Raw genomic sequence first — 25599 nt, forward strand, 5'->3', positions numbered from 1 at the left:
TTGTACAATATTGTGTCCTGTTAGCATATACATTCAATGAAATTTTCACAGGTGAATATGAAAAGGATACTGTTTATTTAATGCTGACACTTGTAAAGAACTAAAAGAGGTACCAGAATTTTTTTTATAAGCAGAACAACAAAGTTGTATCCGAACAGAATATGAGAAAAATGACAATTGTTTAGTAGCAAATGTCTTATTGCAAAAACTGATGCCCAGGTATAGATTGCCAGTTTGTCTGAATTAAGATCATAATGAGGTCTCAAAGATGGTATGTGTAGAACCACAGATTGGGCAAAGATTGGATTCTAGCTATCTGCCTGAAGTTTCAAGCACAGTAAAGCAACACAAAGACAGCACAGAGTTACACTTTGCAAAACACTGTGTTTCAGCATCACTGAAGTGGCTTGAATATGTACATGCAAATGCACTTGTGAAAAACACTGATGAAAAGACCAGCCATTGCTGTGATGGTCTGGCTAATGTGGAGCGTGCAGTTTCTCACCAGATTGCAGCGGCTACACGAGATCTGCATAATGGTCAGTGCCAACATTTTGATTTGAGAGATGCTGTGAAATGGAAAGGCCTGTTCTAAATGATCCTGGCAAAGACTTGTGAAATGTGGTGGCCTTCCAAATTGGATGTATGCCTCTCACACACTATGGTCCTGTGTCCCCCTGATAAACAGCTCCTCTTCAAGAAAAGATGCCGGCAGTGGTCAAAAGCCAACAGAAGAGGGTCAGTCAAGCTGTAAGGGAACACACAGAGTCTAAAGCAGCACTAAAGCAAACTGCACTGGAAAAGCAAAAAGTGAAAACTGACTCAGATGAAAGCGGTTTCAAAGAGGTGAATGAGTCAGGTGCAGCCTCTGAAGGAAAAATTTGTGCTGTGGGCCTACCAGTGGAGGAAGAAAAAAGCTGGCTGAAAGGGTATCCAAAATGTCCGCAGTGGTCCCTTGAAAAATCATTTGCACCTATAGCTGTATGTCTGAAACTGATCAAAGTGAAAATAAAAGTGAAAAACCTGGATCGAAAATGTGCAAAGGATTGATGGTGCTCTGTCAGAGTTTCTCAGCACCTGTGTGGTCAAATTGCATGGAAAAAAAAGACAGAATGCCACATTGAATGAACTGTGTAATGCAAAGTTTGAACTGTATGTGCCACACTGATGGCAAGCTGATACAAAGAGTCAAGAAATGCTGAAATAAATAACTGAGAACTGTTAAGAGCTGAAGAGAAAAGAATCTTTGAATGGAAAGAAGAAGATTTGTGTTGCAGAAAACTGCTGATACTATTCTTGTGTACATTACTTTGCTCTGCCCAGGTTTGGAAAAAGAATCTGAACTTTCCACTAGTTGTCCTAGAAATATTTGTTGAAAAAAACCCAATCTATTTAATGATCCTTCAGGCTGTAGGGGATGAACTTGTGGACAATCTTTCTTGAAAACTTGCTATATTAACTTTATTTTTCATTACTATGTTTTTATTGCACTGCAAGTATTCAACGATTTTTGCTTTTTTTAGCTCTGACTTTGATTGAGGTGAAAATGCTGTTTGATTGTTTCAAATGTTTGCTTTCTTTCTGAAATTCCCCATTGACTGATATATGCATTGGACATACACTATAGACATTTTTGAAAAAGATTTTTTTTTGTGTAGCATATTTAAGACTCACGGGATGGTGCCTTGGTTGTAGGTCAAAGTACGATCTACTGTGTCCAGCAATAGACTATAGGAGATGGGATTGGACATTCTATGTGGTAATACATTTTTAGACCCTGATTGTTATTGAACATATAGCAAGAGCGATGGTATGATGATGATGATGATGACGAACGGTTTGCATGACCCGAGCATTGATTCATAGGGTGCCTGACTAACCTGTGGAATTTACGATGGTTTGGGGAATGCATATTGCATCAGGCTATGTCAGCTTCCCTATATGCACAGGGTCAATATATAAGCACTGATGCACATATTTGTTGTGTACGATTCCAAGCACTCTGACAGGGTGCTATAGTCTTTGGCACTTACGAGCACTTACGAGCGGGGGCTGTGTGTCGAACAAATTCAATGTTACAAAGCAGAGGATCGTTTTTTTTTAGCTGCACCACGACTATTTTAGAATGGAACATAATAGACACACGACATTGAAATTCACGTGTGTCTCACAGTAATTCTTTGAACCCTCTGGATGGTTCACACATTTTTGTTTCTGTTTGGGTAGGATATCACAGCTGATCTGGCCAGAAAACACTGTTATCTATGTTCGAGTGGAAGTTAAAGATGGAGAATTTGTTGTCAAGATTAAGGGTGTGCTCGATGGCAGGCACGTGACCACTGTAACGTCACGATGTGTCAGGATCTCAATCGCGTTTAAAAAAAAAACTGAGGCGTTCTTGGCTGAGTGAGACGCCGGGACGAGTGACCATACGGAGACAGTCGTAACGCGGTAAGAGTGTGCAGTATGTCTAGATGCTGGTGAGAGCAGACCTGTCTCCCATAGTGAATTAAAAAAGAAAAGTATGCTTTCCAACGTGCATTACACTCAGGCTGGGCGCCACATGAAGTGGTGAATGCACTACAAATAAGATTACACTTAGTGAGAGTAAGTGTGCACAATTTTAAATAGTATTCGATTGCGGTTCGTGACCGAATATGGAGCATGATATTGGGTGTTGAGCAAATTAGTCATATCGACTATGGAATACTGTGTGAACAAGGTGACGTTCAGTTAGGAGTGACCTAATGTGATGTGTCTATTTCCACAGATGAATCTATAAGCAACTAAAGTGTTGTCTGGAAGGGGAAGAAAAGTATAAATGATATACACCCCTACGACTAAGTGAGAGCTGGTATGTGGGCCAGTGGCTCTCACTAGGTAAATATCATTGTTCGCCATTAGAAAAGGATGGAGGGCTATAATTTAGTCCAGTCCGTGTTTTGATTATTACCTATACTGAAATGAAACCTTAAATTGGGTGGTATTTCCCTAAATAATTTACCAGTCTGTTTTTCTTTGTCTGAATGTTTGTCAGTCACTCTTGACTCTTTTCTAGATGTCCAGTGAGGTGACTGCTGACCTCGGTTGCCCTGATGAATTTGCCGCTACTGTATAACAGGCAATGAAACATGTTGGCCGTTCTTGAAGTGGTTCACAACATGCTGTGTTTTTAATATACGGTAAGCCCACGTTTGGAATTAAACAGTTACGAATACGTGTGTGAGTTGAGCCCCAATTTTTACTAGGGACGTCTTTTGTCTCACTTTCCCACTGGGTCTTTATATTTAGTTTGTACACCTTTTTGCACTGGACACACACTTTCCTTTCATATGAGAAAGGTATCAATGATGATAAGTACGTGGGCAAGCTGGTGAGAACCTGCAGGTAGCTCCTCCGGTGGTACGCATGTGAGATTTTTTCACACGTTTTCTTTGTAGTATACATACACATAGCGAGAGTGCTATTTGCTGAGTGACTGACAACTGGTTTTTCCCTTACTTTTTCTGTGTTTTCATTGAATATTCAGGCACAGTGGATTAGGTCAGAGTGCAAAAAAGAGCATATGAGTTTGGGAGAAGATAAGAATATCTACCCATACCAGATAGATAGATAGATAGATAGATACATATATATATATATATATACATATATATACACACCAAGTTGTGCCAGGTCCTTGTTGTTTGATTTTCAGCATTTTTATGAGACAATACAGTTAAAAACATTGTTGATTTTTGTATGCCAAACATGGAGGAAGAACGCAAAGAAATTTAACACCCTACGTCGAGAGAGACTAAACATAAATGGACATTCATTTATTTGGCAGCAAGTTTATCTAGTGTTATGAGTATTTGTGTAATAGCTTGGTTCCTACATGTGAAATTTCCTATGCATACACTTGTATGCCCTACACCTGAACATTCAAATGTTGCATTATACTCATAGTATTGCTAATATTTTTGATTGTTGGGTTCGTGGATTGTTGCCTGCACACCGGAAAAAGGGGGAACGCCTCTCATACCACTCCCATTCTCCCACAATGGCTCTTGCACGGCTTGGTTTGGGGTTTTCTGGCCAGCACATGTTAGTAAGGTTTTTACCTTTGATCAGGAGGTTTCAATAAAGAGCAGATGATGATGGTAACCCTGCCAGGCAAAAGGATCAGATTTAGAAGTGGAGGAATATGGTGGTCATGGTGATTATTTCACTAAGTATGTTAATTTGTTCTCTTTTATGCTTTCTGTACTCATGACGTTTTATGTATCTGGAATATATATTTTTTATTTTTTAATTAGACAACATGTGTTTAGTAGAGTCTAAAAGGAGTGACTGTTGAACAGTAAAAAATGTATTCTGTTAAGTTAGCCTCTACTGCTCTTCCATTTAGTCTACCAGCCCCCATTTGTATGTTTCTGCGGGGACTTTCATAAAGTCAGAAGTTATGTGTTTACTGAAAGCTGGTCATACTGATAATCCTCGCGTGTCAGAGTAAGCAGCCCTGCCGAAGGGCCTTGGTGCACAGATGTCTAATCTGTTTGCCCACCAACGCCTGTAACCTCTCGTGCCTATCTACAAAGATGTGGTTAGGGGTTTATCAGCATTCCATAGTTCAGCATGTAAGCATTATACAAAGAGGTTGTGTAAGTTGTTGTGTGAGCATTATGTAACAATGACAAAGTGGTTTCAATGTGTTTCACGAGGCACCCAAAAGTATAAATGCCATGTTTGAACTTGTACTTGTTAGCCCCCTCCCTCCGACACTTGCAGTGTCTGAGTGATAAGACTCATCTCATGAGATGTAATAAACCTGTGTTTTGTCCCACTCCAGTGTCGATTCTCATTCACTGAACCAGTAGACAAAGGGTGTCCCTGCACCCATGAGACAGATAAGATATCTCACTTCTACATACCTACCTGCTGGAACTGTCGCAATCACATAGGTGACCTGTCGCAAATGTTCCTTTATTGCCCCATACTGAAAAATACTGGGATTGTATTTTAAGTTCATTAAAGTACCCTGGGTATTAATCCTACTCATGAATTCGCCTATATTCTGCTAGGACAACTTGATCCACAAATTAAAAAAGCTGTTGAATTTCTGCTAGACTTAATGCTGACTCTAGACTGTAAATCAGTTCTCACTAACTGGAAGAACTCCAGTATTGTTTAATTTCATATGTGTTGTTAATGGCTCATATTTCTTAGAGATAATACCTTGCTGCAACTTAGCCCCTGGTGTCTGACCAACAGACCTATGTGGGGCTCATTTGACGCTGCTCCCGTATCATTCAAACCACCATAGGCTTATGAGCCTCCCACTAGGGCCTGAAGGCCATGATTCAGTGTGCACTTGATCCTGGTTTCTTTTTTAATCATAACTTCCAGTAATGTTGGGCATGGCTGAGCCTGCGACCAAAATGGCCGCCTGACTCAGGAGCTCCAGAGACTTTGGGGAGCGATGTCTGCCTGCTGATGTCCCAGAGTTACAAATCCAGTCCGAATGCGACGACAGAGACCCCTGGCACACCAGTAAGCGGATTGATCGGTATGCTGCGATTGGACACGTGACGTGCCCGGGCCTGACGCTGCTCTCGGAGGTCCCGAGTCAACAGGGGACTCGGGTGAGCTTGAGGGCGGGCCCGAAGCGCACGCGCTTGCATTGAGTGTAGTGGCGGCCGCGTCTGCCTGCTGCTAAACCGGAACAATTCCTGTGGCCTGCTAACCTGGGGAGATTAAAAATAACTGCAAACGGGGAAATTCAAGGAGTCTCTGTGGCTGCTGGAGTGGGAAGTGGAGAATCCCGTCCGGTATGAGCTGCATTGCGCCTCCCGGCCCGGACCCACTGCAAGCAAGCACCTTCCACATGCCCGTTCCGCGGCTGGCTGTGTAGCTGCATCTACAGTCCTGGCTGCACTGAGATGCCTGGCATCCTTGATCGCCCTGACCCCGCTGGGTCGCTCTCCTCCACTCTATCGTAGACTACCCACCTTGTAGCATTGTGCCTAATCAGGGAGAGCGCACAAGGCAATAAGTGTCCAGAGACTCTGACTACACCCGTTTTCTCTATCTGGGCCCTTCCTGAATCCATGCAAACTGCGGCCACAGCACTGATATAATTCCACTTGCCTGCCCTTACTGCTATCTTCGATTTTTCACATAGGAGCTTGCCTCTCTCAATTTCGATGGGGGAAAGACCCCTAGGCATGAAGAGGCCGAGCACACTGCGGAAGAGGAGTCGACCCCACTTAAGGGCGCTGCCGCAATATTGGCCAAACTCTGGGCTGGTTTCCAAGCTATTGATGCTCGTTTGGACACTCTAACTAGCCGGCTAGACAATATACATAATCGCTTGGAGATGCAAGACACGCAAATTGGTGGTGCGGAACAATGACTTTCAGACCTGGAGGATGCGCAGCCTTCGCTCCAGAGACGACTGGAAAGGATGCAGAACCTACTCCAATAACTAGCTACCAAGACCGAAGATTTGGAAGTGCGGTCACGCAGAAGCAATATTTGTGTTGCCGGAATTGCAGAATCCACAAATACCGGCCCCACGGCCAATTTGTAGAATACGTCCTTGTGTGGTTGTTTGGAAGAGAGGTCTTCTCTGCGTCATTCACGGTTGTGCGAGCCCCTCGAACACTGGGGCCCCCCCGGTTCCGGGAGCCCCCCCACCCCCCCCTGAGGATAATACTTGCTAAACTCCTCAACTACAATGACCATGATGTAGCCCTCCATCTATCCAGGGAGCGAGGCACACTTGCCTATCAGGGCTCGACCATCTCCCTATTCCCAGATTTTACACCATTAGTTCAAGATGCTCGCCGCAAGTATATTAACGTGAAGCGCAGTCTCCAAAAGGCGAATGTCAAATACGGCATGCTCTACCAGGCCAGACTACGTATCCAACTTTGCGTTAAAACTCAAATTTTTGACACTCCTGAAGAAGCTGAGAATTTCTGGAAGAAGCAAAAACCAGCTGAAACACTGCAACACAAGGGCGACGGTGCTGGACCTGATCCATGAAGATATCCTGCGGCACTTCCTGGTGCTCTGTAATCGACTCAGGTGTTTTGAAACTGCGAACGGATTCTACAATTGCTATCTCCTGGGTGTGAATGTCACAAACCTCTACACCCATGTCTGAGCGTTGATAGTTTCATTTGGTGTTTCTCCTAATGACTGGATCTGTGACCATGAAACTAGCACTGAACTAGCGGACAATCCCTGGTACCTATAATCATACATTTCGAAGTCTCCAATGGAGTGTTGCCACCCCCCTTAGTATGTTTTCCTACTCTCCCTTTTTTTCATTCCCTCCTTCCCTGTCCAAGGGTGTCGGTCCTTTGTTGGGATTCACTGGGTGCCTTGTATTTGTGTATCGGTTGGGGGTGGGATGAGGTGGGGGGGTTTGTTGTTTACGATTGTTATGTTGAAGCTTTTGGTTGGTCTGGAGCGCTTTTCCTACTTACAGCGCAGATCACTGGTATCGCAGATCTATGGTTGTTAATGTTGAGAATTCGGAAGGAAGAACTACTACAGCATCTTGTGAAAGGACAAGAGCAGTTGGGTTGAGCAGTGGAACAACAACTAACGTCCGCCCAAGCTGATAGGGAGACATTTAAAACCACTATCTCGGCCCAAATAGATGGACTACAGAAAAATTATAACAGACCCTGTCGTGCCTCAGTACCGGGAACCCCGGATCCATCATCCCACTCCCTCGGGGATCTCCCTCCAAAAATATGTACCCGGAGAAGACCCTGATGCGTTTCTTCTAAATTTTGAAAGGGCTGCCCACGCCTGTGGTTGGCCCCTGGAAAAGTGGCCATTTTTTTTTAGCACCGCTATTATTGGCTGAAGCCCAAGCAGCGTATCAGGTGTCCAACGCCTCGGAACCGTCCCATACGCCACCATCAAAAATGTTATCCCCGACCATCTGGGTTTAGACTCTGAGGCTTATCGCGTACGCTTTAGAAAAGAAAGGGGGACACCGGGAGAAAACCCCAAGACTTTGTTTTTCCGTTTGAAGTCAGCCGCTGACAAGTGGCTTAACCTCACAACATCCTCCAAGGAGGAAATTATGGACAAAATATATCTGGAGCAGTATTTGGAGGCATTGCCATACAACACCCAAAAATGGCTCAGACAACTCTCTAATCTGACCACGACGCAGGCCATGGAAATGGCCTCTACTTTTGCTAGAGCACAGCCCAAACCGCACCCCTGGGAACAGGATAAACCAAGTAGACCACTACCCGTTAAAACAGAAAGGAAACCAAGAACGGGGAGTGAGACTTTTACCAACCGTCCTCAGAAGCAAGACATACCCAGTTTTCGAAGGCCACAATGTTTCGAATGTCGGGCCTGGGGGCATATCGCCAGACTCTGCCCCCAAAGAAAACCCCTAAAGGAACCCATGGAAGTAGGATATCTCCCCAAAACCGTCTTGTATTCAGCCGAATTGGGAGGAGCATTCCATGTGAGTGTGAGGGTGAATGGGGAGGAGGTTAAGGCTCTTCTCGACTCCGGATGCAAACAGTCCGTTATCAAAGGGGTGTTCGTTAAACCCAGCCAAGTGATCCCTTACTCTTGGGTATACATCAAATGCGTCCATGGGGATGTTAAACCTTACCCAATAGCAAATGTCACCTTAGACCTGGTCGGGGGAAAAGAGTGTACTGTGAAAGTGGGTGTGCTAGAGACCCTTCCAGAGGAGATTATTATTGGGACTGACAACCCTAATTTCATAGAGTTGTTCACACACATCCTCAAACAGTCCGTGAGAAAGAATCAAGCCATACCGGCTTTGTTGGCTTTGTTGTCCCCAGAACCATGTGTCAGGATCCCACGTGAATTACCTTATGACTTCCCGGTTCTTGCACAGGAGCAGAGATGCTAGTACCCTAATCCCTCAGGACAATGCCAGCAGGTCTTTATTCAGAACCTTCCTACATCATCTCGGGGGACGGGGGAATTGGATAAAATAACAAACAGAGAAGAGACAGGTCCTGAGAGGCTTCCTCAGACTGCTTCTTTCATCGCTGTCTGCATTCACTGGAACCTAGAAGATAATACACCATTATAATCTTACTCTACCTAAGCCTGCCCTAATCTTGCTCTACTGTAATGCTCACCCACCCTTATGTCTCTGGACCTTGCTTCTCTTCTGTCAGCCGTTGAATTGACTGCTCTCTCTTCTAATTAGTTGTCACTATGTTTTCAAGAAATAAATATATGATTAGTCTTTTCCTTATTTATAACTCTGTTGGCCAATCTTGGTATATCTATCTTGGTAAGTGCACTTACTTCACTAACTAGATGAGTTTTCTTTAGTAGGGGGGGTCTGTTTATCTCCTGTAGTTATTGTTGATTGTCCTTCTGATTTAACCATTTCCTTTTTTGTCTTTTCAGGACTTTCACTATTGACTACGAGGAATAGCTTTTGGTAAATATGTACACAGTTCCTGAAGTAAACGATACACTGTCGAACTTTGTCATGCGAATAACTCTTCTCCTTATCTCTCTCTCCCTTTTTACAGAAATATCTACAACTGGCTCCTCTCGAGTTTCTAAGGTGAGTGACTTCTGGATTATCTACAATTGACTGACTGTAACGAGTTGTTTTCACTTAGCTTCGTTTTGTCACAACTTCTTAAGTCTTTTGATTCCCGGGTTCTCCTTCTCTCAACGACGACGACCCTCCGACTCTGCTTTCTTCTCCTCAGACCGCCGAACTTTGACAAGAACTTGGTTAGTGACTCGCGCTTGAATTATTGCGCCGAGTCACGTCGTGGGTATTTCCTCAACACTCGAGTTACTAAAGAGTGGAGTACTACAACAACATAAGCTAGGGTCTAAAATACTAGAGCTCAGCGCGGTGCGTCTTCTCCGGCTAACAGCTCTGTAGAAGTGCGTAGTTTCTGGCGCGCTCGCGCTGCTCGTAGACTCGGGAGCAACTACAGCGCAAAGACTAGAACTCCAACCCCTAATTTGTCATGGCCTCCGTGGCGGCAATTTTGCCTCTCCAATATCGGACTCTCTCAGTCCAGGTAGTTCCGACAGGAACAGGATGGTTAGATTGAATCCGTACCGAGCCACATAGTTGGAAGCCTGATTTTTGGGTCCTGACAGTACCCCCCAACAAGGCAGGCTCTTCCCTTCTGGGTTTGTTGGGGAACCGTTGATGAAAAGACTGAATCAGCCGGGGAGCATGAACATCCTCCTCCAGTTCCCACGACCGTTCTCTGGACCATAACCTTTCCAGTCTATCAAGTAGTACAATTTTCCTCTTGATTTCTTAGAGTCCAGAATTTCCTTGACCTCAAACTCAGTTCCTGTCTCGAACTGAATCGGTTTAGGGGGTGATTGAGTTCTCAGATCTGTAGACGTCTTCTTTAGCAAAGATACATGGAAGACTGGGTGAATCTTCATTTTGGAAGGTAGCTTTAATCGGTAGGTAACCTGATTGACTTGTTCCTCAACTGGGTATGGGCCAATAAAGCGAGGCTGAAACTTCCGATTTGCCTTCAGTCTCAAATGTTTTGTGCTCAGCCAGACCTTATCTCCAAGTGCCAAGGGAGGTCCTGCTCGTCTCTTCCGATCTGCATAGCTCTTATACCTTTCCTTGGCTATCTTTAAATTATCTACTGCCTTCTGCTGAATTTGGCTCAAATGCGAAACGACCTCCTTTACCGCAGGAACTGCTATTTCCATTTGTCGAATAGTCGCATTTGGATGCCTGCCATAATTCAAGAAAAAGGGAGAGAAACCTGTCGAACTACTCTTTGCGTTGTTATGGGCGAATCCAGCTGACCACAAATAATCCGACCAGTTTCCCTCCTCCTTCAAGAGAAATAGCCGTAGATATTGTTCTAACTCTTGGTTCACCCTCTCAGTTTGTCCATTAGTTTCCGGATGGTAACTAGTGGAAAACCTAACTTCAGTTCCTAAACCCTCCATAAAGGCCCTCCCGAAGTGGGACACAAACTGGGGACCTCTATCTGAGATGACTATTTTAGGTATTCCATGTATTCTGACTATCTGGGAACTGAAATGGCTCGCTAACTGTTTGGCGGAAGGAATCCCCTTTAAGGCTGTAAAATGGGCCATCTTAGAAAATGCATCCACCACCACTAAGATTGTATCAAAGCCTTGACTTGAAGGTAAATCAGTAATGAGATCTAGTGTAACTGTGTGCCAAGGGTAGAGGGGTGTGGGTAAGGGTTGTAACAATCCTTTTGGTGCTTGCCGTTCGGACTTCCCCTGCGCGCAGACTTCACAGGATTTAACATAACTCTCAATATCTGAAGTCATCCGAGGCCACCAGTAATGTCTCTTAATTAGCTCCTCTGTCTTGTGTTCTCCCTTGTGTCCAGCTAATTTGTCAACATGACATTCGTGCATCACCTGTTGCTGAAGTTCTGCAGTTGGAATATACAAGGCATTTCCATGATATGGCATCTGGTGAATGGTTTTTCTGTTTGAGTCTTCTTTAACCCAGTTCTGCATGGCCTCAGGACTCATGTTCTCTGCAATGGTCTTTTGCAAATTGATTGAGATTGTGGTTCCAATAATCCTTGCACCGGGAATGATTGGTTGAACGTTTGTAACTGTTCTCTGAGATTCAGTGCCTAGTCTCGAGAGCGCATCTGCTTTTCCATTTTGAGCTCCAGGATGAAAGGTAATCACAAAATCATAGTCCGCAAAATACAAGGACCATCTAAGTTGTCTTGGTGTAAGGGTTCTGGCGGATTTCAGGAATTTTAAGTTGCGATGATCTGTGAACACCGTTACTTGATGCTGGGCTCCCATCAAATAGTGTCGCCACTCCTTGAAGGCATCCTTTATCGCCAGTAACTCTTATTCCGTAATTGTATAATTGACCTCTGCTTGGGTCAGTTTCCTAGATCGATAAGCTACTGGGTGCAGTTGGCCCGTGGTCTTGTGTCGCTGGGACAGAACTCCTCCTACAGCTTGATCTGACGCGTCGGTCTCTACGTAGAAGGGTTCTGACGGGTCGGCATGCAACAGCACTGGTGCAGTAGTGAAATCTTTCTTCAAAGATTGAAAGGCCTCCTCCGATTCTTTTAACCACTCGAATTTGATCCCCTTTTTTAGCAACTTAGTGAGGGGGAGTATCTTTCTGGAAAACTCACTAATAAATCTGCGGTAAAAATTAGCAAATCCGATGAAACTTTGGACTTCTTTTACATTCGTCGGAGATTCCCAATTTGTCACCGCCTCCACTTTTCGAGGATCCATCAAAATGCCGGAAGGTGAAAGAACGAATCCCAAAAATTCTACCTGTGAAACAACAAAGTTTAAAGCAAAAACAATATCCCAAAAGGTATGAATAAACAGACAATTTATATTGCATGCACAAGGCATTACAACAGTCAGGAAAAGGAGACGCTTATACTCAGGGATTCAAATTACAAAAATGATCTTTAGTCGCTTAATATTCAATTCATATCAAGACAATTTCATGCCACAGAGAATATGTACAGCACATAAATGGACAATTCAAATGACAACCGATAAAACTTGGTGCTCAATATATACAAGTGATAAGTGGCGACGCAAGTGAAGTAAGTGAACAGCGGTGAACGGCGCAAAGTGAGCAAAGTGAAATATATACACAGTGATTAGCTCAACAAGTGACCAACAGTCAATAACTTTAAATAATGTAATTCACAATTTTTTGTTAAGGTCATAGTAAGATGCGCCTATAAATTGCGCTGTGGAGTCGACGACGTTTCGGTCCATATCAAATGTAGACCATCATCAGGACTGGGTTGTCTCGTTTGGAGTGCTGTAGGCTGAAGGTGCTGGAGTCCTCCTCCGGGGAGCGGACACGGCAGGGGATACACCTATGGGTACTTAATCTTCTCAGGCGGTCTCAAGCAATTTGGTGGGCCGGGAAATCCAAGGCACAGGGGACCTGAGTAAATGCAGGCGCCTGTCACGTAGTAAATACGTGTATTCAATCAGCCGGGAGCAAGGGAACCAGCAGTTGGCGCATTTTTCCAGTTTAACAAACAATTTATTCTCTTGCAGTCTTCTCAAAACTCCTTTCACCTGCTCATGGTGTTTTGTCACATCAGATGAATAAATCAAGATATCGTTGATGTACACGATGGCACACTGATCTATAAATTCCTTCAGGACGTCATTAATAAAATGTTGGAATGCTGCTAGAGCGTTGCACAATCCATATGGCATTACTTGGTATTAAAAAAGTCAGAATCTAGTCCGAAAGGCCGTCTTCCACTCATCTCCTTCACGCATTCGAACTAGATGGTAGGCGCCCCTTAGATCTAGCTTCGTGTAAATTTGGGCTCCTTTCACTTGATCCAGGAGGACCGAAATTATTGGTAGGGGATACCTATTCTTCTTTGTTATCCTGTTGATGGCTCTGTAGTCGATACACGTCCTCAATTCCCCTTCCTTCTTCGGCACAAAAAACAAAGGAGAGGAGACGGGTGACTGCGATGGTCGAATGAAACCATTTGCTAGATATTTGTCCAGATACTCTTTCAAATGTTGATGTTCCTTCTCTGTCAATGCGTAGACACGACTGCATGGCAAGTTCGACCCTGGCTCCAAATCTATCTTGCAGTCATAAACTCGATGCGGAGGTAGATGCTCGGCTTCCACTTCATTAAATACATCCTCTAACTCCTTATACTCCTCTGGAATCTCGTGCATATCTATTACACACATTGAATGTCCCACGGAACACAAGGACAGAGCTGGGTTACACTCCACACATGCAACCTCCGAATCAAAACAGTTCTCACGACAGTAACTCGAGTCCATTACAACTGTTCTGGTGCTCCAGTTAATCGTGGGGTTATGCTCAGTGAGCCACGGGAGTCCAAGAATCAGTTGAAACTGAGGGGCATCTATTAAATTGAACTGGATCTGTTCTTGATGCACGTCATTGGAAATCAGTTGAATCGCCTCTGTATGACTTACGATGGGACCTGATGAAAGATTAGTTCCATCCACCGCTCGGACGGGTTCACTCCTTGTTTTCCTTATTGCCTGAATGCCCACCTTAGCCGCAAATTATAAGTCACAGAAATTTCCTGTCGCTCCTGAATCTATCATAACGGATACTTCAGTTAGGGTTGGCAATCTGAATTTAATCTTCATAGATAGGATTAAATGTGGAGCTGCGGATTGCAGCGTATTTGCCACTTGATGTTCGTTTGGAGTTATCTCTGAAATTGCACCCACCCGTTCATCTCCGTCCACAGGTGGTGCTGTTAGTTTTCCTTCGGCTTGAAGGTTCCCTTTGGTTTCTTTGGGCAATTTCGAACGAAATGTCCTCCGGACCCAGAGTACATGAATAGGTTGTTGGTTCTTCTCTTGTCCTTTTCCTCTTTTGTTAATGGACCCCTTATGGCTCCAATCTGCATTGGTTCAGTACCCTGTGCCGCCTCTGTGGTTCTTGCGCCTTTCGACCGGGCCCTGTCAAATCTTGGAGTGATTGCTCGAAAATCCTTCTTCTTTTCTCCTCTTCGCTCTCCCTGATGGAAATCTATCTCAAGAACCAAGTCGATGAGTGCAGAGATCTCGGTGGGCCGGTTTGGAATTTGGCTCAACGTGTCCTTTAATTCATCTCTCAAGCCACAATAGAACACTGCTGCTCGCTTGCTTTCAGGCCAATCGGTCTCCACCACCAACTTGTTGAACTGGGCCAGGTATGCTATTAGGTCTCGATTACCTTGTCGCAAGTCAAGCAATTTATTATCCACCACTTGAGAAATCCTCCGACGATCGAATATCCGAAGGAATTCTTGTTTAAAATTTTCAAAGTTCCTTAACAAGGGATCTTCTCGAGAGACTAGAGGCATGGACCATGCGGCTGCATCTCCACTTAGATACGAGAGTATGAAGGCCACCTTAGACTGCGCATCAGGGAAAATAGAAGGGCGGCACATGAAGTGCAAAGAGCATTGTGAGAGGAATATCTGTGCTTTCTGCGGGTCCCCATTAAACCTTTCTGGAGCCGCCAATGGTATGACAGGGGACAGGGAATGTATGACTTGTGTGGTTGACCTGTTAGTTGCCTCTAGTACAGGATTCATGGCTTCTCTCTCCAAACTGCTAGACTGGTGTAATCCCAATGCCAACTCAGCAGTTTCCTTTCTGGCACTAACTACTTCCTGCCTTAGGTTTCGATTTTCCTCCCTGACCTCTCCCAGTTCCTTATGTATAGCATCTAAGAATGTTCCTAATGATTAAACATCAATTCCTTCTGCCATCTCTGCTCAGGTGCGAAGACAACTTGGGCACTTCACTCTGTCAGGATCCCACGTGAATTACCTTATGACTTCCCGGTTCTTGCACAGGAGCAGAGATGCTAGTACCCTAATCCCTCAAAACAATGCCAGCAGGTCTTTATTCAGAACCGTCCTACATCATCTCGGGGGACGGGGGAATTGGATAAAATAACAAACAGAGAAGAGACAGGTCCTGAGAGGCTTCCTCAGACGGCTTCTTTCATCGCTGTCTGCGTTCACTGGAACCTAGAAGATAATACACCATTATAATCTTACTCTACCTAAGCCTGCCCTAATCTTGCTCTACTGTAATGCTCACCCACCCTTATGTCTCTGGACCTTGCTTCTCTTCTGTCAGCTGTTGTATTGACTGCTCTCTCTTCTAATTAGTTGTCACTATGTTTTCAAGAAATAAATATATGATTAGTCTTTTCCTTATTTATAACAAGTCAAAAAGTCAAGTCAAAAAGGCTTTATTTCGATAAAAAAATTATCATAAAAGCTTCACATAAAATTCATAAGAACAATAAAAGGAGCCAAGAATAAAACAGATTACAAAGAGAATATACGCATAAACAGTCATTTTTAAAAAGAATTCAGTATTATTTTTTAAGAATCACATCATAAGTTAATTAAAAAAAAAATAAACAGTTGATTTAAGCCTTTTGGCTCGGATTGACCAAGCCCATGATAAAAATTTGGCGAGAGCACAAACATAGGTGGTACGGCTGTCAGACATTAATATACGAATTGCGTCTGAGTGGCACCTAGTTCCCAATTGGCGACATAGATGTTTAAGCCATATTTTCCTAGGTAGATTGTACTCTCCACATTCAAACATAAAATGTGCCAATGTCTCTGGTCTGGCTAGACATACTGGGCAAAGCTCTACAGTTTGTGCAGGTCATTTCCATCTTGAGGAAAAAGTGTACAGCGACAATGTTCCTGCTCTAAATTTAAAATAAAGAGCCCTATCAAATGGTTTGCCAATAGCGTCCAAATAAAGTTCACGCTTTGGTAAGTCCTTAAATTTTAAGAACTCTTCAGTAAGTCTGCCCATAGAAGCATTAGTGTTTCGTTGGGACGTAATCCAGTTCCAATAAAGTTTCTTAAGGATTGCCTTTGGAGGAGATGATCTATTAGCCCATGAATCACTTGGGCCCAAATTAAGTAGCAAGATTTTAATGTCACTCAGCCATTTGATTTTGTGCCACCCTGACAAGGACATAATTTCTGCGAGGCCTTGCGCATATTTACTAAGTTCAGGCACTCGCCACAATCGTGCCCATAGTAGGAGTGGGCGTAATCTTGCTAGATCTTCAATAGGGCGACAGCCTAAGTCAAGCATTAATGGGACCGTAGGGGTACCCTGAGGAAGTGACATAATCGCCCTACAGAATTTCCTTTCGGACTTTGGCAAATCATTGGTAATAGATGAGCCCCAAAGCTCCGCCCCATACAGAGCAGAACTGACCCCTTTAGCTACATAGATATCAAGAACAACAGCTATTGGTCTAGTTACACAGGAACGTTGCTCTTTCAAAATAGCTCCTGTTATCCTTTTATGGGATAATAACATTTTATCCAAATGTGGGGACCATTGCATATTGTGCGATAAACGAATGCCCAGGTAGTCAAACACTTCTACTCTCTCCAGAGGTTCAGCATTCAGGATTGGAGGGCGTGCTAATTTTTTGGGGGGATTCAACACAAGATATTTGGTTTTGCCCATGTTAATTACGAGGCCCCGTTTAGTACAAAAAGATTGAAAATTATTCAAGAGCCTTTGAAGGCCTATCGGGGGTTTTCGATATTAGAAGCGTATCTCTGTCAAGAGGACTATACCTGAACTCTGATATTCTGTGGGGACGATCTGGAGAGGGTCTTCAGATGAGAAATTCCCAACTCCCCAACACCCCTGGTCCCAGAAACCTCTGAGCTCAGGAATGAGGGGGAAAGGGGAAGTGGATAACAAACAGAGAGACTGCCACACCCTGGTATCTTCCAAAACTTCGTTGCCGCTTGGAATACCTGTAAGAGTAACACAACATTAATACATTCTCTCAGGTCTTGGTTAAACTTCTCTATTGTCTTTTCCCAAACTATTAATACCTGAAATGGGTGCGGAATGTGCCACTCTCTGATTTAACTATTGAGTGGAAGCACGCTGTGAAGTTGGTACGAAGAATGAATCCAGAAGAAGCTTGATATTAAAATTCAACTAAAACAAACCACTATAATGAATAAGGATATAAACTATATGCGCATATATTATAACCCTAAACACTACTGAAATGATCTGCTAGTTCCTTTAGAAGAAGGTGAATCTTGAACTATATTCTGGACTCTTCAATCAGCTGCATTCAATGAGAATTATCTCTTTGGGGACTGCTGAAGACTTGTCCTGGATACTGCGCAGCTTGCCTTCTTTTGAAACAGATTTAAAATGACTCGAATAAACTGAGTTCATATAAATGTCTGAGCAACTCTGTAATGTTCAAAAAGGTCAATTGCAATCCCAGTTAAGAACTCAGCTGGAAACTTGACAAAACGTAATACATCAATAGGTAAAATTCTGTTCACTTGCGCTGTTTGAAGATAATACTGATAGCTGCAGCGCTGATACTTCAGCAACGTGACTCAAACTGGAAACTGGATACTTGTGAAAACAAACTCCACTGTTCAAGACTCTGTGGCTTCTTACCTCGACTCCGGAGGGAAATGGAAACTCCGGAGGAGACTCACCAACTGCTCAAAATACTCCCAACCGCTGCTCAGCTTGACGAGGAGATTTCTGAATGCAAGCGCTTCTGAAAACGAAGACCAAAAAGGTTGCGGAAGCCGAAAATAGAGACGCCTCAGCCGAGACACTCTGGAATGCGACCGCTTCCTCTCAGAAGGCAGTTGAAGTGCGCAGCGCTCTGGAAGCGCGCGCACAAAATGGCGGCTCAAAGAATAAAGACTAGAACGCCAACCATCAAGCTAACGCTATTCCATGGCAGATCAGGCTTAATGTGAACGATAAAACCAGGGAAACTTCTTCAGCTTAGAACCTGGTAGGAAGGCAAAAGGCGGTGATACCAGAGCGGGCTTGACAGTACCCCCCACCAAAGCCCCCTCTCCAGGTTTCTGTGGGAAGGTTTTGTGAAATGCAGCAACTAATCGGGGGGCGTGTACATTACAACTAGGTTCCCAAGATCTCTCCTCCGGCCCATAGCCCTTCCAGTCCACCAAATAGAACAATCTACCTCTCTTCAACTTGGAGTCTAAGATTCTCTTAACCTCAAACTCCTCAGAGGACTGAACTTGAACAGGAGCGGGGGGGTTTTCCTGCCTAAGATGAGGCGGACTCTTTCTCACCAAGGAGACATGAAAGGTAGGATGGATCTTCATGGACCTTGGAAGAGTGACTCTCACACTAACTGGGTTTACCATCTTTTCTACTGGAAAAGGGCCCACAAACCTTGGTTGGAACTTCCTATTTCCACGCAATCTCATGTGTTTGGTGGAAACCCAAACCAAATCTCCCAACTCAAACTGAGGACTTTCCCTTCTTTTACGATCTGCAAACCTCTTGTAACTCTCCTTAGCCTTAGAAAGGTTGGAAAAAGCCAACTGATAGGATTGTTGTAACTTTAAGATAACCTCTTGGGCTGCTGGAACCTCAACCTCAGTCTTCCCCACCATCATATTTGGATGCCTTCCAGAGTTTAGAAAGAAGGGAGAGAAGCCTGTGGCCGAATGAACAGAATTATTGTAAGCAAACTCCGCAGTACTAAGTAAGGATGGCCACTCGCCTTCCCGATCCATGAGATACAAACGGAGATATTGCTCCAAATCCTGATTTACACGCTCGGTCTGTCCATCCGTTTCTGGATGGAAACTGGTGGACAGACGAGAATCAGTTCAATACCCTTCAAGAAGGATCTCCAAAAGCGGGACACAAATTGTGAACCGCGATCCGAGATTACAATCTTGGGAATTCCGTGAAGCCTGACCACATGCTGAATAAACAAATCGGCTAGCTGAGGTGCAGTTGGGAGGGCCTTCAAAGGAATGAAGTGGCTCATCTTTGTGAACTGATCTACCACCACCCAAATTACAGAACTGCCCTGACTGGAAGGTAAGTCTACAATGAAATCCATTGATATGGTGTGCCAAGGTGAAGGGGCCACCGGCAACGGTTGAAGTAAACCCTGTGGGAGCTGTCTAATGTTTTTTCCTTTGACACATTGCTCACAAGTGGCTACGTACTGCCTCACCTGAGCTTCCATGCCCGGCAAGATGAACTCCCTCTTTACCAACTCCATGGTCTTAGCAACACCCTTATGTCCTGCCAATAAATGATCATGAAACTGCTGTATGATTTCCAATCTGATATCTTCACTTGGAACAAATATCTTTCCGGATTGAAAGGGTTTTCCTTCTTTTATTACTCGATCTGGGCCTTCCTTATCCCAATTTTCAAACTTCTCTTGAGCGAACTCAACACAAATTTTGTTGCCCAAATCATCTTCCACAGCAGTAGCTACAATCTTTTCTTCAGGAATGACAAAACGCTCCTCCTGGTGCTCAGCTTCACTTCCTAACTCCAACCGAGATAAGGCATCCGCTTTAGCATTAGCTGCTCCTGGTTTATAAGTTAGAACAAAGTCATAGTCTGCAAAAAAGAGAGACCACCTTAGTTGACGAGGGGATAAAGTTCGAGCTGACTTCAAAAATTGCAGATTTCTATGATCAGTGAAGACTGTGAATGTATGCCTGGCTCCAAGTAAATAATGCCGCCAGACCTGGAATGTGTCCTTGACAGCCAATAGTTCCTTGTCAGCAATTGAGTAATTTATTTCTGCTGGAGTTAATTTACGAGAATGGTAGGCAACCGGATGCAACTGGCCAGTACTCTTTTGCCTCTGAGACAGGATTCCTCCAATTGCTAAATTCGAAGCATCAGCCTCCACATAGAATGGTTCATTCAAGTCTGGATGCTGAAGCACAGGTGCTGTGGTGAAAGCCTCTTTCAACAATTGAAAAGCCTCCTCAGTAACAGGTTCCCAGACAAACTTTTCATTCTTTCGCAGCAATCTAGTTATAGGACTCACTTTGCTCGAAAAATTGTGTATGAACCTTCTGTAGAAATTGGCAAACCCTAAAAAACTTTGTATCTCTTTTACCGATCGAGGAGCTGGCCAATTCTTAATTGCTTGAAGTTTGGTGTCATCCATGGACACACCATCTGGAGAAAGAATGAAGCCTAAAAATTCTACTTTGGACGAATGGAAAACACACTTTTCCAACTTCACATATAATTGATGTTCAAGAAGTCGTTCCAGAATGGTTCGCACATGATTCACATGTTCCTCCCGACTGTTGGAGAAAATCAAAATATCGTCAATATAGACTACAGCAAAGCGGTCCAAGAATTCGCGAAGAATATCATTAACAAAGTGCTGGAACGCAGCCGGGGCGTTGCAGAGCCCAAAGGGCATCACCTGATATTCGAATAATCCCAGCCTGGTGCGAAACGCTGTCTTCCATTCTTCCCCTTCGGCCATTCGAACCAAATGATACGCTCCTCTGAGGTCTAATTTTGTGTAGATATGAGCCTCCTTAACCTGATCCAAGAGTTCTGAGATGAGAGGCAAAGGATAGCGATTCTTCTTAGTGACCAAATTGAGCGCTCTGTAATCGATACAGGTTCTTAAAGTACCATCCTTCTTAGGAATGAAAAAGAGAGGAGAAGACACTGGGGACTTGGATGGGCGTATGAAGCCATTGGCTAGATTTTGTTCAATGTACTCCTTTAAATGCAGATTCTCCGGTTCAGATAGTGCATAAATGCGACTGCAAGGAAGGGAGGCACCAGGTTCCAATTCTATGCGGCAATCATAAGCCCGATGAGGTGGCAACTTTCTAGCCTCCTGTTCATTAAACACCTCCGCCAAATCTTGATATTCTTCAGGAATCTCTGGAACTTCCAAGGCACAGATAAGTTGAATTTGATCTGCCAAACTGGAAGACATGGTTTGAAAAGGAATTTCCGAATGAGGGTGAAAACAATGTTCTTGACAAAACTCAGACGTCATGTCCAAAGTGCGCTTGGCCCAGTCAATTTTTGGGTTGTGCTCCGTAAGCCAGGGCAATCCTAATATTAACTGAAACTGGGGAGCATCAATTAAATTGAATCGAACAACACTCTGATGATCTCCCGGGCCAAAAACAGTGATGGCTTCCGTGTCAGCTACAATGGGTCCCGAAGACAGGTTGGTACCATCCACTGCCCGAACTGGCTCTGGTCTCAACTTCTTTTCAAAACAAATACCCAATGCCTTAGCAAACTGGATGTCGCAGAAGTTGCCTGTAGCTCCGGAATCAATCATGATAGAAATGTTCTCATGCGCCGCCCCACCAAACTGTATTTTACTGGACAAAATCAGATGAGGAGCTGAAGACTGTAACGTATTTGCTAAAGACTGTAGTTTTGGAGCTGACTCTTGTGCCGCTCCCACCAGAGCAACTCCGTCTACTGGTGGAGCCGATCTTTTACCCAAGCAGAAGGCTTTGGTTTCTTTGGACATTCTCGAACAAAATGGCCCGATTGACCACAATACATACAAAGCTTGCCAGCTCGCCTCTTTTCTCGCTCTTCCTTGCTGAGAGGGCCCCGTACTGTTCCAATTTGCATGGGTTCTTCACAAAGACTCCCTTCATTGCTCTAACTTACTTCCGAACGGGCACGATCATATCTGGGCGGAATCGTCCGAGAGTCCTTGAGACATTCACTCCGCCTTTCAGATTGTCGTTGGTCGATTTGCAACACTAAGTCTATTAATTCAGATAAGTCGGTAGGTCTCTTTGGAATTTGGGCCAAACCATCCTTAAGTTCGTCCTTAAGCCCTCTATGAAAAATAGCAGCTCTCTTAGCTGTTGGCCAATTGGTTTCAACAATAAGTTTATTAAATTGGGCTAAGTACGCCACCAATTCCTTGTTTCCCTGCTTTAAATCCAACAACTCATTATCCGTAGTCTGTGAAATGGTTCTTCTGTCAAAAATTCGTAAAAATTCTGCTTTGAAATCTTCAAATTTGTAAAGCACTGGATCATCAGTTGACACTAAGGGCAACGACCACGCCACGGCATCCCCACTCAGGTAAGACAGAACAAACGCCACTTTGGACTGATCCTCCTTAAACAAAATTGGTTTGCACAAAAAGTGCAAAGAGCACTGTGTCAGGAAAATTTGGGCCTTATGCGGATCTCCCTGAAATCTTTCGGGTGGGGCCAAAGGAATAGTGGGCGACATGGCATGCACCACTTGTGTTGTTAACTCTGAGGAGGACGAAGATGGTGCAAAACTCTGAAACTTGGATCTTTCAAAACTGGTACTGGGGCTAATGGCTATCTCATCTATTCTCTGCCGTAAATAACTAGTCTCCAGGTTGGACTTCTTTACCTCCTCCTGAGTCTCGCTCAATTGTTTTTGCAAACTTTCCAAAATGGAGGTCAAGGCCTTAACATCCCAACCCTCAGCCATCTCGCCCAGACAGAAGGCACCTATATTTGGGCACTTCAATCTGTCAAGAGGACTATACCTGAACTCTGATATTCTGTGGGGACGATCTGGAGAGGGTCTTCAGATGAGAAATTCCCAACTCCCCAACACCCCTGGTCCCAGAAACCTCTGAGCTCAGGAATGAGGGGGAAAGGGGAAGTGGATAACAAACAGAGAGACTGCCACACCCTGGTATCTTCCAAAACTTCGTTGCCGCTTGGAATACCTGTAAGAGTAACACAACATTAATACATTCTCTCAGGTCTTGGTTAAACTTCTCTATTGTCTTTTCCCAAACTATTAATACCTGAAATGGGTGCGGAATGTGCCACTCTCTGATTTAACTATTGAGTGGAAGCACGCTGTGAAGTTGGCACGAAGAATGAATCCAGAAGAAGCTTGATATTAAAATTCAACTAAAACAAACCACTATAATGAATAAGGATATAAACTATATGCGCATATATTATAACCCTAAACACTACTGAAATTATCTGCTAGTTCCTTTAGAAGAAGGTGAATCTTGAACTATATTCTGGACTCTTCAATCAGCTGCATTCAATGAGAATTATCTCTTTGGGGACTGCTGAAGACTTGTCCTGGATACTGCGCAGCTTGCCTTCTTTTGAAACAGATTTAAAATGACTCGAATAAACTGAGTTCATATAAATGTCTGAGCAACTCTGTAATGTTCAAAAAGGTCAATTGCAATCCCAGTTAAGAACTCAGCTGGAAACTTGACAAAACGTAATACATCAATAGGTAAAATTCTGTTCACTTGCGCTGTTTGAAAATAATACTGGTAGCTGCAGCGCTGATACTTCAGCAACGTGACTCAAACTGGAAACTGGATACTTGTGAAAACAAACTCCACTGTTCAAGACTCTATGGCTTCTTACCTCGACTTCGGAGGGAAATGGAAACTCCGGAGGAGACTCACCAACTGCTCAAAATACTCCCAACCGCTGCTCAGCTTGACGAGGAGATTTCTGAATGCAAGCGCTTCTGAAAACGAAGACCAAAAAGGTTGCGGAAGCCGAAAATAGAGACGCCTCAGCCGAGACACTCTGGAATGCGACCGCTTCCTCTCAGAAGGCAGTTGAAGTGCGCAGCGCTCTGGAAGCGCGCGCACAAAATGGCGGCTCAAAGAATAAAGACTAGAACGCCAACCATCAAGCTAACGCTATTCCATGGCAGATCAGGCTTAATGTGAACGATAAAACCAGGGAAACTTCTTCAGCTTAGAACCTGGTAGGAAGGCAAAAGGCGGTGATACCAGAGCGGGCTTGACAATCATCCGCAAAGAGGAGGGTGGGTATACGTTCGCCAGCCAGGGATGGTTCATCTGAAGGATGTTCTCGAAGGTGCTCAACCACCCCGTTGATGTAAAGAGAAAACAGGGTGGGAGCAAGGACACATCCCTGGCGGACCCCTCTCTCTACCGGGATACTGCTAGTTTTTTCCCCTCCTGGACCCCACCTAATCTGGGCAAAACTATTTTCATGCAGCCTAACCAGTAATGAAAGTAAGTAATGTGGCAACCCCATGTCGGCCAAGACTCTCCACAGGGTCTCCCTCGGTACAAGGTCAAAGGCAGTCTTTAAATCGATGAATGCGAGATAAAGACTGCCTTTGCCTATAACCACGACCTTCCAATACACCATCATAAGCCTAAAAGCTTGTTCAATTGTCCCAGTACCTACTCTAAATCCTGCCTGGTAGTCGGAAAGGATTTTATTCTCTTCTATCCAGTCCAATATTCTGACCAGTAGAACCTTATTTATAACTCTGTTGGCCAATCTTATTATATCTATCTTGGTAAGTGCACTTACTTCACTAACTAGATGAGTTTTCTTTAGTAGGGGGGGTTTGTTTATCTCCTGTAGTTATTGTTGATTGTCCTTCCGATTTAACCTTTTCCTTTTTTGTTTTTTCAGGACTTTCACTATTGACTACGAGGAATAGCTTTTGGTAAATATGTACACAGTTCCTGAAGTAAACGATACACTGTCGAACTTTGTCATGCGAATAACTCTTCTCCTTATCTCTCTCTCGCTTTTTACAGAAATATCTACAACCGGCTCCTCTCGAGTTTCTAAGGTGAGTGACTTCTGGATTATCTACAATTGACTGACTGTAACGAGTTGTTTTCACTTAGCTTCGTTTTGTCACAACTTCTTAAGTCTTTTGATTCCCGGGTTCTCCTTCTCTCAACGACGACGACCCTCCGACTCTGCTTTCTTCTCCTCAGACCGCCGAACTTTGACAAGAACTTGGTTAGTGACTCGCGCTTGAATTATTGCGCCGAGTCACGTCGTGGGTATTTCCTCAACACTCGAGTTACTAAAGAGTGGAGTACTACAACAACATAAGCTAGGGTCTAAAATACTAGAGCTCAGCGCGGTGCGTCTTCTCCGGCTAACAGCTCTGGTGAAGTGCGTAGTTTCTGGCGCGCTCGCGCTGCTCCTAGACTCGGGAGCAACTACAGCGCAAAGACTAGAACTCCAACCCCTAATTTGTCATGGCCTCCTTGGCGGCCATCTTGCCTCTCCAATATCGGACTCTCTCAGTCCAGGTAGTTCCGACAGGAACAGGATGGTTAGATTGAATCCGTACCGAGCCACATAGTTGGAAGCCTGATTTTTGGGTCCTGACACCATGGGCCACAGACAGGTGTTTCAAATTCGCACAAGCAAACGATAGAGCCCTGTTCATTGCATGGGAGCAGGCCCATAGTACCCAAAACACATCAGA

The 25599-nt window shown here is 44.2% G+C and overlaps 1 long non-coding RNA gene across 1 annotated transcript; it reads left to right on the forward strand.

Annotated features, from left to right (window-relative positions):
* The first annotated feature begins 2964 nt into the window (after positions 1–2964).
* LOC144761682 (uncharacterized) lies at positions 2965–24816 on the forward strand. Its single transcript, XR_013595846.1, has 4 exons — positions 2965–3182; positions 9418–9451; positions 9546–9580; positions 24783–24816. It is a non-coding gene; the product is annotated as an uncharacterized LOC144761682 (long non-coding RNA).
* Positions 24817–25599: the final 783 nt, after the last annotated feature.

The sequence above is a fragment of the Lissotriton helveticus genome, chromosome 6 (assembly GCF_964261635.1).
Source record: "Lissotriton helveticus chromosome 6, aLisHel1.1, whole genome shotgun sequence".
In the NCBI taxonomy this organism is placed as follows: Eukaryota; Metazoa; Chordata; class Amphibia; order Caudata; family Salamandridae; genus Lissotriton; species Lissotriton helveticus.